The 12,016-nt window shown below is 41.6% G+C and overlaps 1 protein-coding gene across 5 annotated transcripts in view; it reads left to right on the top strand.

Moving 5' to 3' along the window:
• Window positions 1-12,016, top strand: part of chl1 (cell adhesion molecule L1 like) — a 305,075-nt gene that overhangs the window by 769 nt on the left and 292,290 nt on the right. The window contains exon 1 of one of the 5 annotated variants that reach the window (XM_008105361.3): window positions 1,158-1,460. The exons of 2 other annotated variants lie outside the window; for them this stretch is intronic. The gene's annotated coding sequence lies outside the window, so the exon portion shown is untranslated. Of the gene's footprint in view, window positions 1-1,157; window positions 1,461-12,016 lie in introns of those variants that run through there. 2 more of the 5 variants (XM_008105356.3, XM_008105360.3) reach the window with 2 other exon arrangements.

Genomic DNA, 12,016 nt, shown 5'->3' on the forward strand with positions numbered 1-12,016 from the left:
CATGTTTGGAATTCAGAGTGTTGTTCTTTATTCACTGTCCTGACTTTTTTTAAAATACTGCTGGCCAGATTTTGTACATTTTCATGTTTTTCTCCTTTCTTTTGAAATTGTCCACATGCTTGTGGATTTCAATGGCTTCTCTGTGTAGTCTCTGCGAACAAAATGTGGCTACCAGTATTTAATAAAACTCTAAAATCAGGACAGTAGATAAATCTGAAAACGGGATTTCCAAACAGGAAATAATCAGGGCCAGCTAACACCTCCCAACAAAGGTTACACCCAGGAAGGAAGCAGCCAGGGCTTGAAGCTTCAGAGCTTTTCAATGCTAATCAAAGTGATTAATTGCAACATTCACACTGGCCTCCAGCAGACAAGAGTTCTTTCTCCCATCCTGGACCTTCCATAGATGTATAAACCTCTCTTGCCTAATTTCCAATAGACCTCACATACTCTGAGGATGCCTGCCATAGATGTGGGCGAAATGTCAGGAGAGAATGCTTCTGGAACATGGCTATACAGCCCGGCAAACTCACAGCCTTACAAAGAATTGCTCTTCCGCTGTCCAGGTGCTCATTTCTTTCTATGGGAATTGCCGGGGGGGGGGGGTCTGTTCCTCTTTGCGTCTTGAGGGAATGCGCATTTCGTTTTCAGGGCTGGAGGGGAGGAGTGGCCCACCTGCCTCCCTTTCCGTGTGCGTTTCCCCCACAGCACGCTTCCCCTTTTCGGAACATTGTAGTCCGTTTTATTGGATTTCTGAGTGGGAGCGAGAAGAACCCATTTCGCGCCTTCCCTGCTGTGTGTTACTATCGGAAACGGGTCCATGTGGCTTGGTTGACTCTTTGTGCGGGTGTGTCGAGGCATTTGGATGGGGGAGCGGTTCAGTCCTCATCTCCCCAAAGCGCAGGCAACACCCCCCCCCCTCAAAACGCAGGCAGGCATCCCACCGAGAAGGCTCAGGTGAGCAAAGGAGCGGCCCCCTTTCCCCGCCCAGGTAAACCGGCGGGAGATTCGTTGCCCACGCGTGTTTTCCAGGGGGAATCCTCCCCTCCGCCAGTGGTGGGGCGAAAGCGCTTCAGTGGCAACGTGTGTGTGTAATACGCTGTGTCTCTGCCTGCGTGGAGCTGGAGAGAGATTGGGGAGGTTCGGGGGCTCGTTGCCATGGCTCCCTTGAAGCTCTGCCGAAGGAGAGATTAATGCCAGTCACGAAGGGAGCCTTCTTCTCCTCCTTCCTTTCGTGCGCTGCCTGTTTCCTCCTCCTTCCTTCCCCCCTCATCCTCCTCCTCTCCTCCGTTTGGGGAGGTGGGACGGGTCTCCCTTCGGCTGCCACTCGCCAAAGTCCTGCCTCTTCCACGGGCAGAGCCTCCGCGCCTTCCCACTCCGCGCACACAAGGGAGGCAGGCAGACCCAGAGCGGGCGCCCACACCTCCGGCCCCGAAGCTGCCCTCCCGGGAGGCTCCGAGGTAAGAGGCACGGAGAGGCGGAGGAGTCGGGTCCAAGGTGGGAGGTGGGTTTCTCACCTGGAGAAAGCACATTGGCAACGGGTCTCCTGATTGGGACCAGTGACAGATGAGGGATGGCTGCTCGAATGGGACGAGAGGGAGAGAAGGACTGACAGAGCCTCCCCACCCTCCGAAATAAGGGTTGGAGGGGAGAAGAGGGGTGTGTGTATAGGTAGAGATAGACAGTCAGTTACATGGCCTCGGGAGTATACATGTACATATATGTATACTCACAGGCGAGACTCCCCTGTGGATCACCTGCAGCTCTAGACTGAAACCACCGCCACTCCCCTCTTTTCCCCAGCGCTTCTCTCTCTCTCTCTCTCTCTCTCTCTCTCTCTCTCTCTCTCTCTCTCTCTCTCTCTCTCTCTCTCTCCCCCCCCCCCCCCCCCACTTTCCTTTTGGCCAGTGTTGTCTTCACACTGTGCGACTTGGAGCCAGCTACAAATGACCAAGTGTTTGGCTGGGCTCTCCAAAGTAATGAGGGAACTCGCGTATTGTGTGCTTTCAGCCTTGCAGGGGAATTTTGCTGGGGAATTTCTCTCTCCCTCCCTGCCTCTCTCTCCCTTTCCTTTCGCTCTCTCCCTCTCTCTCTCCTCCTTTCCCTCTCTGTCTCCCTCCCTCTCTCCTTACCCATTTCTTCTCCCCGCCCCTCTGTGGGCCTTTCCACACAGCCATATAACCCAGAATATCAAGGCAGAAAAATCCCACAATATCTGCTTTGAACTGGGTTATCTGAGGGCCCTTCCACACAGCCCTATATCATGGCAGAAAATCCCATATTTTCTGAGTGTGGACTCAGACAACCCAGTTCAAAGCAGATATTGTGGGATTTTCTTCCTTGATTTTCTGGGATATAGGGCTGTGTGGAAGGGCCCTGAGTCCACACTGCCATATATTCCGGTTCAAAGCAGATAATGTGGGATTTTATTCAGCTGTGTGGAAGGGGCGTCTATCTCTCCTTCCCCCCCTCCCCCCTCTCCTTCTCCTTCTCTATCTCTTCCTCCTTTTTCTTCCTGCCTTCTCTCTCCTTCTCTTTCTTTCTTTCTTTCTCTGGGATAGAGAGAGAGGGAAATGCTCTTTGGTTCTGCTTACCAGAGTTGCGGGGGATTGGGTGGGTATTTCCAATTTTGATAGATTTCCCCTTCCTTCCACCTTCTGTTTTAAAACCTACTCTGAGGTCTGGGGGTCCTTTTTTCTATCATTCAGTTACATGGCCTCAGGAGTATTGTAGAGAACGAATTACTGTGCAATTGTCTGGATTGAGTGGATCCAGGGCTTTGAAAAGATGAGACCTTTCTCCATTTCGGAGATGGACAGAAAGCTCTTTGTATTTCCTCCTGTTGGCTACAAGTGCAAGTCTGTGATGGAGAATTTGAGGATGGTTGCAGCTCAGTTTGGCTTTGGCTCAGCAAACTAAGGCTTCTTCCACACAGCTGAATAAAATCCCACATTATCTGCTTTGAACTGGGTTATATGGCTGTGTGGACTCAGATAACCTAGTTCAAAGTAGATATTGTTGGATTTTCTGCCTTGATATTCTGTGTGGAAGGGACCCTAGTTGCTCTGGACTCATTTGCCTGGGCAGAGATTGATTTTGTTTTGAAGTGGGACCAAACGGCAGGTTTTGTAAATATGTATGCAAGCTATTGTGTGATTTTTCTAAGGAAATGTCCACCTGTTTAAACATTTGCATTTTACAACAAGAGCAACCTGGATGTCAAATTGGTGTGTCCCCAGTGCCAAAATGTGAGCCATAGTAAATTCCTTTAACATGGGACACAGTCTTTAGCCATAGTCTTCAGCTTCTCCTGCCAACTGAAGCTCCTCCTGTTTTATTTCTCATAGAAGTTACTGCAATCTGACAGGGGGAAAAGAACTGGGGTGGGCATTATCTCAGCAAGGGGAAGGGACAAATACAAGAATCAATACCTGCCTTTTGTTAGGGAAAACTCCCAAAAACACAGCAGATCATCAAAAAGTACAAACAGGATACTTATAGTTGAGCATTCAGCTCACAGCAAGCAGAGTGTGAAGTCTTGTGGTTGGAAAAGGATCTAGAGCTTAGAAGTCAAAGATGCAGAGTTCAGCCTTTAAAATTACAAAAGGTTTATTTATAAACATAATAACTACATTTCTTAATAGTAAAGAACTGAGTCTGAGCTACTCTAAAACTCAAACTCTTCTAGGGTTCAAAAGAGGGGGGGGGGGAAATCTCCAAACACTACATCTCTCCTGACACACACAAGCTGGGAGAGGTCTCAATACACACTCAGATGTGAAAAACAGAAGTTTGAAGCAAAAGCATGAACCTATGGACTGCAGACTTGGGCAGTATGGGGTTGAATTCCAACAATTTCCACCTTCACATACTTTAGGCCGCCTCCTATAATATTTGAGAACAACTGAACATGAGTTTGAATGATATCGTTTCTATTTGTAAAACACCTTAACTGCCAAAGATTTGGGTTTTCTTGAGATAAAATGGTCAAAATATAGTAATGAAAACATAAAACCTTGATGATCTGAATATTTAAGATAAGTCCATGGTTTTTACATCCTATTGAAACCATGTGAAAAGTAGCTGTCTATCTTAACTCCCATTAATTTAGAGGAGAACTCAAGTTCCTCTTTAGACCTGGACCTAACTCATCCAAAGTAGAAACAGGCCAAGGATTTTTTAATAAAGACTTTACAATTGTTCTTCCACATCTGCCAGTTTAACTTTTGCAATTTTGATTATCTATAAATTGGATTAAAATCTTATCTCTAGAAATCTCCAGGCCCTCTATTTTGATTGTATGGTCAACTTCCTCCAGTCATGCTGGAGGACGTAGAGATTTCTAGAGAGAACACCTTTCTAGGAATCTCTCCATCCTTCAATGCAATTCTCTACCCTGCTTCCAGTGGAAGTTGGTCATTGAGCCATGTTAGAAGATCTAGAAGTTCCTAGAGAGGTGTTCTCTCAAATAAAAACTAAGGCAATTTCTTTATTTACAGTTTTTCACTTCCATGGACCATGAGGGTCCTGTGCTCCTAACATTAGCAAATGTGGACAGTTGGCTACACTTGGTAAAGGTAAAAATGAGTGGACTGAATTCTAAAGGCAAAACGTAATGCATAGATCAAAAGTTTTATCCCCTTGAAGAGTCAAAGATGTTTATAAAGCAAATTGAAGCATTATAGAGGCATTATCTCAAATGCATGGGGACCCAAAAGTATGAAGGGGGACGAAGCATAGATGTTGGCTTCTATGCATGCCTCTGCCTCACCCCTTCGTGTCCCCAGCCTGACACTCTGAGCTGTAAATTCTGAAGTTGAAGAGCCTGAATGGACTCTGATCCTGAAGACAGATGTATCTATGCTTTCTCAGTGCAAGAATGCTAAGATAGAAGATTAAAGGGGTCTGGGCCAGTGTGCAAGGACCTAATCATTTAAAGGTCTCATAAATTCTGGCATATGTGTGGGGAAGACTGCAACCACATTCGTTTTATATGTATTGTATTAATATTTCTTTGGTATCATTGCTCTATGTGTCCTTATGAGATGAGTGACTATATAAGCAAATGTTGCATGTGAAAGTGATTTTATGCAGTATAACAATGCAGGGGTATTGGAAACTGGACTTTTAATTTTCATGATCCCTCACAATTGACTATGCTGAGTGGACCTGGCAAGAGTTGGAATTCCATAATTTTTCTACAGCTCTAAGAAATCATTGCTATATACTGACATCAGAGCTTGGAAAAGGTACTCTTGAGCAATCCCCCAGCAAGCACAACCATTGACAATGATAGTATGGTGGTGATAGTAAACTGCAGTCCAAAATGAGTTTTACAAATCACGTTAAATGATCATGTGTTATGCAACTGTGTTTATGAGCCTTCAAGTCACCTGTCAGCTTATGACAAACTCATGGATTTCATATGGTTTTCTTAGGCAAGTAGTATCCAGAGGTAGGTTGCCAGTTCCTTCCACTGAAATATAGCCTATACCATTTGCTGATGTAGTTTCTAAAATAAGACAGGATCTGGTGCCTTTATAGTACTTAGATGCTTTATATATATATATACAAACACACAGAAACACATGACATCTTATAAAGGATTTCATTGTGTTTTTAATATGTTTTAAAAGCAATTTTAAATTTGGCCTTTAAAAAAGGATTGTGCTTTGACTTTTTTCAAAAGTATTGTGTTAATTATGTTAATTGTATTTCATTTTAAATGGTTTTAAGACATTTGAATCCTTTCTAGGAGAAAGGCAGAATATAAATTAACATAAATATAAAGTAATTAAATACATAATGCAGTATATACTGTGGACAACCTTTGAGAAGTTCAACACACACACAGAGAGACATTTAAGTGCATGTACATGATTTTTAGGGGCTTTGTGATAGCATATTACAGAGCTGTTACACATGTTATTTTTTCTTGATCTTTAATGAGTCCAATAAAACATTTCTTCTGTGCAGATTAAGGTTGGATCTTCACATTCCTATATTCCAAGATAGTCCAGGATCTGATCCCAGATTATCTGCTTTGAACTGAATTATACGAGTCTCCACTGCTAGATAATCTGTATATCCATATGATATACAGTGGGACATTTACTTAAGAGTGTTTTTAGTTAAAAGAGCATTTTTATTTAAGAACTGTCACCTGACCTGTGTTTTGCTTTGATATAGCAGCATTTTGAGTTAAGAGCTAGCACCTGAGGGAGCGCTAAGGCAAGAGTACAGGACTTCAAAGCTTCAAGAGAGCAGCCTCTGTGCCTCGTGCTCTTTCTGCTTTGGAAGATTGCTTTCCACTTTGCTCTTGTCACCTTTGAAGAACTTTGTGTTTGTTGATTTTGTGTGGTTTTTATTCCTGGTATGTTTGGCTTCATGAAGAGAAGGAAGGAAAGCAAGCAAGCAAGAAAGAGAAAGAGAGAGAGAGAGAGATGGGTGTGTGTGTGTGAGAGAAAGCTGGAATGTGTACAGTATGAAGAAAATGATGCGTCTGCATCTTCACTTTGTGCTTTATGCTTCCTTGCCACAACTTTGTCCTTCTGCCATTTTAAAGTTGCTCTTTCTTTCTTTATTGTTCATGTGAATGTGCAGGTTTTGCTTTGCAGTTACACTTGCAACCCACATTTTCTTGCCTCAAATATGCTTCCTTGCCACATCTTTGTGCTTCTACCATTTTAAAGTTGATGTTTTTTATTATTCCATGTGAATATGCATTTATACATTATTTGTTATTTATAAACTATATTTTCTTATTTAAAAACACATCACAAAAATTGGGGGAATTTTCAGGGGGTCTGGAACAGATTAATAGTATTTCAGTGCAAAAATTTGCTTAAGTCAAGGTATTACTGTACATGAAATCTAGGGGGGGGGGGAATCTAAGTTGGGGAGTCAGCAAGATTCTCACAGCACAGTATTCTTACCAGGGGTTTCCAATACTACAAAGAACAATAAGTTTTCCATCCCTTTCAAATATGTAATTTATTACAACAAGTAAATGTACACAACTAAAATACATGCATTTTATTTTGAACTATACCAGCAGTGATTAGCTAAGCCAGAGTGGGAATTTTGTGGCCCTTTTGATTTTCATAAGCTGCAGGCCCCAGCTGTGCTAAACTTCATAGACAATGGTGAGAAATCTTTGCAGTTGCAATTCAAAAACATCAGAAGAGCTACATCATTCTCACAATTTGAACAAAAATGCAGAGGAAGTTGGAGAAGTGATATATACAGAACAGCAGATGGGGAAATAGAAGTGGTTGAATAGGATGTAATCATTGTTATCATCATCAAGCCACCACCAATTTCACTGTTCTCCACTAATCAGAAAGCAAGAGTATAGGGATTTTATCAAAATCAGATGGATGTGATTGGAGCCAAATAAGGTTATATAAGAAGAGAACCAAAGTGTAAATAACATATAATCTGAGTCAACATAGGTGAGTAAAAATCAGAAAGGTATAAGAGGCAAGAGAGAGAGAGAGAGAGAGAGGGGGGGGGAGGGAGAGAGAGAGAGGGAGAGAGAGATGGCTAAGCCACTGAAGTTAGCTGAAGTTAGGACTGCCCATCTTACTATAATTCTTGTGACATCACCACTAGGTGAGACACCCTGATGTCACATCATAAGATACATAAAATGTCTGAAGGGAAAGGGGGGGGGGACAAGGGAACTGGTTACCCTGATCCAGAATTGTGCAGAACTTCCTGGGGAACTGAGGAATATAGATACTGAAAAGCCATGTGTTCTCCCAGAAAACCACTCCCAGGTAAATTTTATTTTAAATATTAGTAGGATTCCCACCCCACCCTCTGCTTAAAAATCTTTCTTAAATAAGTTTTTGAGTTGTCCTTAATGTGGATTTCATAGAATCATAGAGTAATAGAGTTGAAAGAGACCACATGGGCGATCCAGTACAATCCCCTGCCATGCAGGAAAAGCACAATCAAAGCACCCCTGAGAGCTAGACATCCAGCCTCTGTTTAAAAGCTTTCAAAGAAGGATCTTCCACCACACCCGAGGCAGAGAGTTCCACTACTGAACAGCTCTTACAGTCAAAAAATTCTTCCTAATGTTCAGGCAGAATCTCCTTTCCTGTCATTTGAAGCCATTGCTTTGAGTCCTAGTCTCCAGAACAGCAGAAAACTATAACCTTGATCTTGTAGTTTCTGGTTCCAGATTATCTTGTTTACTTACCTACAATACTTCTGAATAAGCTTCAACTTGTTTATCACAAAGGGACACATCACTCTTATCACAAATTGTACCTCAAACATCAGGAGATTTTCCTGAATTCACTAGTGTAATTCTCATTCACAAATTTAATATTTGCACTGTGGCATAGACAATGCGTAAAGAGCAGAAATAAAAACGACATGTTCACCCTTCAGTGTACAGGTGAAACTAACCACATAATTGTGGAGACTAGACTAAGAACCAATAGACTTGCCCTTTTAAAACAAAGGTGGCAACTCTAGTCATCACTGTGTTTGGATTTTATTTCCCCTCGTCTTTCAGAAGCGATTTCCTGCTTTTAGCGGGGGGTTGGACTGGATGGCCCATGAGGTCTCTTCCAACTCTACTATTCTATGATTCTATGATTCATCACTGGCTATGATGGATACTGTAATGTTATAATATTTAGAGTTCTACAAGATGCTTTTACGAACCAGCCCCAAATAATTCTTTCTCCACTGCAGAACAACCTTCCTTTTTCTGAATATATAGGAATGGATCTTTCCTGTGCTAGCAGAGAAGGAAATCACTTCCTATTTTGTACCTCTGATTTCTAGTTTACAGTCTTGACAAGATAAATTGCCATCACCTGCCTACCTGGGGCAGGCACAATACACCCTTTACTGACAGACACATTGATTAGATCAGGGGTCCTCAAACTTTTAAAGCAGAGGGCCGGTCCACAAGCCTTCAGACTATTGAAGGGCCAAATTATAATTTGGGGGAAAAAAACGAACAAATTCCTATGCACACTGCACATATCTTATTTGTAGTGCAAAACAATAACAATGAAATAACAACACAATATTTAAAAATGAAAATAATTTTAACATAAACCTATCAGGATTTCAATAGGAAGTGTGGGCCTGCTTCTGGCCAATGGGATAGTCAGGTTAATTAGGATTGTTGTTGTTGTTGTGTGTCTTCAAGTCATTTCAGACTTTGGGCGAGCCTAAGTCCAAAATTATTTATTTATTCATTTACTACATTTATTTACTACATTTATATCCCACCCTTCTCACCCCGAAGGGAACTCAGAGCAGCTGTATGTACATACAATATATTATATTATTAGCATAGCACAATATTAGCATTATACTATATTGAACTATACCACTATACTGTAATATATGTAATATATAACATATAATTAATATTATTATATGACATTATTGTTAGTATTGTATTGTATAAAATGATAATATTATTATCAATATTATATGTATATACAATATATTATATTATTAAAACTGATATAAAAATATATTATAAATGAGGGCGAGGGCCAGGTAAATTACCTTGGAGGGCCGCATCCGGCCCCTGGGCCTTAGTTTGGGGACCCCTGGATTAGATTCTGTCTTCCTATAGACCAAATAAAAATGGCATATATTTACTAGCTTGGGTAATCCTCATCCAGGTTCCTGATAAGACTCATACCAGTTTTTATGAGAGTTGTAAGCTGTCTATGTGGCTTACTAGGACATAGTGAAAACTAAGTTGCTCTGGTAAGTTGGCATCAAAGCTATGTTGATAGTTACTTGATTCGGTCTGTTTAAAGTATTTATTTTATTTTCTGCCACATTTCTTTCAGATGTTTTTCACACCTCTGGGTTAAATAAAATTTTCCATTCATGTTCTGGGATTTGACATATATTTTACCCTTAGGAACCATTTCCCACCTGTACTGCAGGTAAAGGCATGTTTGGGTCTAAGGGAGAGGAAGAAGCAAATGTGTTGAAACATTTTGAACAATATCTATGAAGCTTTTAACTAAGGACCTCATCACATGCAGCCTTACCAGTGTTGTGATTTGCCAGCCTCTGTGGCAAAACACGGTGGCAGCGGGCCAATCCCAGTGTCCTGGCTGGCGCATGACATCCCACGTGGGAAAGCGTTGCTATAAGGCTGATGCCTGGAGCAACCTTACAGAACACAGGGTTGCTTTCATGTTGACAACTACAGTCTCCTACCATGCTGCCACACCAATTTTACCAATGGAGCTCCACCATATGCCCTATGTCATATGATGGCCGGCATGAGGCTCCAAGGATGAACTAGGGCAAACGTTTTGTTCAGTCTGATGAGGCTGTAGCAGCAGAACGTTATTCTTTCTTCAGAACACTGCCAACTACTTGGATTCTGACCTACTCAGAAATAAGAACAGTACATTTAAAAGTGACTGCAACTCCCAGCAAACGCCAGTCGACATGTACCAAAATTAACATTAGACATGCTAAAGAAGATAACTGAAAAAAAGAGGGATAGTGAGGGCCCTGATCTGGTAAAGTACATAGCAAGAAGTGATGCAGTAACATCCACAAGAAGGCTTTTGACTGACTTCTCAGAGCAGTTAGAGTGAAACCGTACGAGTTTCATCATTGCTTTTCACAGTCTATGCATCTTACAAGTAGTCAGTGAACACTGTTCATTCTTTCCAGGATTGATGGTTAGACACACAGATCACTGTACACTGAAGGATAGAGAAATATGGTTTTATTTTGGGAGAAGAAAAGAAATGTGCATGTGAACAATTTGATAATTCCACTGATACTGAGAAATCTTTCAGATATTATGTGGATATTAGACAACTTGCGGCAACAATATGAAAACAGCACAGGAACAAAGAAATTGTTTATGAATACTTGTAGGGCTAAACCACAATGTGATTTTAATATGTAGCTATAGTTAGTACTGTACTGCTACTTTCAAGTAAGAATGTTCTGATGTGGATACATGCCTACATACATATTAGGCTTGTCCGATCGATGGAAAAAATGTTTCAATTCTCGTTTCTAAAGTAGGGAGTGCCGGCGCTTCTATAAAAATAAAAAGTATTTCCGAATTTTTCACCCAAAATTTTTGGATATTTCCGAAAATTCATAATGATTCTTAATGTTTCTAAAATGGCGGACGCGCATGCGCAATTGCCCTCAAAAAAGGAAACCGGGGGGGACTTTTACAGGGCTCTCCTGCCCTCATTTCTTGAGCTATCCTCATCAAATTTGGTACAGTGGGATATCACATTCCACACTCTTTGCTCAACAAATTGCAGAACGTTTCCTGTCTCCTATGATTTTTGGTGAATTTTCATAACTTTTTATAATACACCATTTTTCAATATTTGAAGAAACCTGTTCCTGGTTTGAAAGTCTTATTTCCTGTTCAATTGGGTTCTTATCACTGTAAAAGTCCCTCTTCTACTTATGTAGACTTTGGATTAGAAATCCACACCAAGCAATGCCTTGGCAGGAGTGCCACTGTCCTTTGGAAACTATAAATTGCCTTTTAACCTTTTGATCAATGGTGCCACTGGCTGACCTTGTGATGGCAAAAATAAAACTCTGGCGGAAGACTTTGGATTAGAAACGCAGCACACACCAAGCAATCCCTTGACAGGATTGGCAATGTTCTTTGGAAACTATTACTTGCAATGTACCCTTTTAGGTTTGAAAACAATGTATGTCTTTGTGATTGCTGCAATAACACTCAGCCCAGGGGCTTGGGATTACAAACGGAGCGCGAGGGAAGCAATGCCTTGGCAGCAATGCACACGTCCTTTGGAAACTATAGATTTCCTTGGACCCTTTTAAAACAATGAAAACATTGTTTTAAAACATTGAAAACAATGGCTGATCTTGTGATTGCTGAAATCAAACAGAGGCAGAGGTCTTTGGACTAGAAACGGAGCATCAGGAAAGGAATGCCTTGGCGCCCACGTCCTTTGAAAACTAAAAATTGCCTAATGCCTCAGCAAGGACTCTTTACCAG

This window comes from Anolis carolinensis, chromosome 2, assembly GCF_035594765.1.
Source record: "Anolis carolinensis isolate JA03-04 chromosome 2, rAnoCar3.1.pri, whole genome shotgun sequence".
NCBI classification, from domain to species: Eukaryota; Metazoa; Chordata; class Lepidosauria; order Squamata; family Dactyloidae; genus Anolis; species Anolis carolinensis.